Genomic DNA, 655 nt, shown 5'->3' with positions numbered 1-655 from the left:
CACACACAGCACTGCAGAAGTACCAACAGGTACACCACGCGGCGCAGTTGGACGAACATCGTTGTCATGATTGTCACTGTGGGTTGCTTGGGTCTGTGGTAACAAGGAAGAAGAGGAGAGAAAGAAACAAAGAACACAAAGAGGAGTGCAAACACAACATCTATACACAGACACACAGGAAAAGCAGTGCAGTACATGAAGCACAAAGAAGAATAAAGAAAAAGAAAACAAAAAGATATATTTGCCCATCAGGTGAAGAACAAACCACGCCCACGTGACTGCACTCCACAGACATACAGAGATGTCTCTTAACAAACCCCAATACAATTAAAACCCGTGTATATATAAACATATATATAAAAAAAAGATCAATGAATTGTTTCACTCCCTCTTTAGAAGCCTGCATCACCCAATAAGTACACTTGGCACAAATGAGTATGCAGTCAAATGCCCAACAATATAGTTACAGTGAGGGAAGGGGAGGCAAACAAAACAAAACGAAAAAAAACTTACAGTGAATTCAATTACAAGAAAAAAACAAACACACACAAGAGAGGGGAAAGTATATATATAACAATAGCTCTGCAGATGGCTGCGCACACTCGCAGGTGCAGCACAACAGTCAAACATCACAGCAGCACACCACACGTGTGCA

The sequence above is a fragment of the Trypanosoma theileri genome, assembly GCF_002087225.1.
Source record: "Trypanosoma theileri isolate Edinburgh chromosome Unknown TM35_Tth_187_V1, whole genome shotgun sequence".
Lineage (NCBI taxonomy): Eukaryota > Euglenozoa > Kinetoplastea > Trypanosomatida > Trypanosomatidae > Trypanosoma > Trypanosoma theileri.
The sequence above is the reverse complement of the archived record's forward strand: the minus strand, read 5'-3'. Positions refer to the sequence as shown.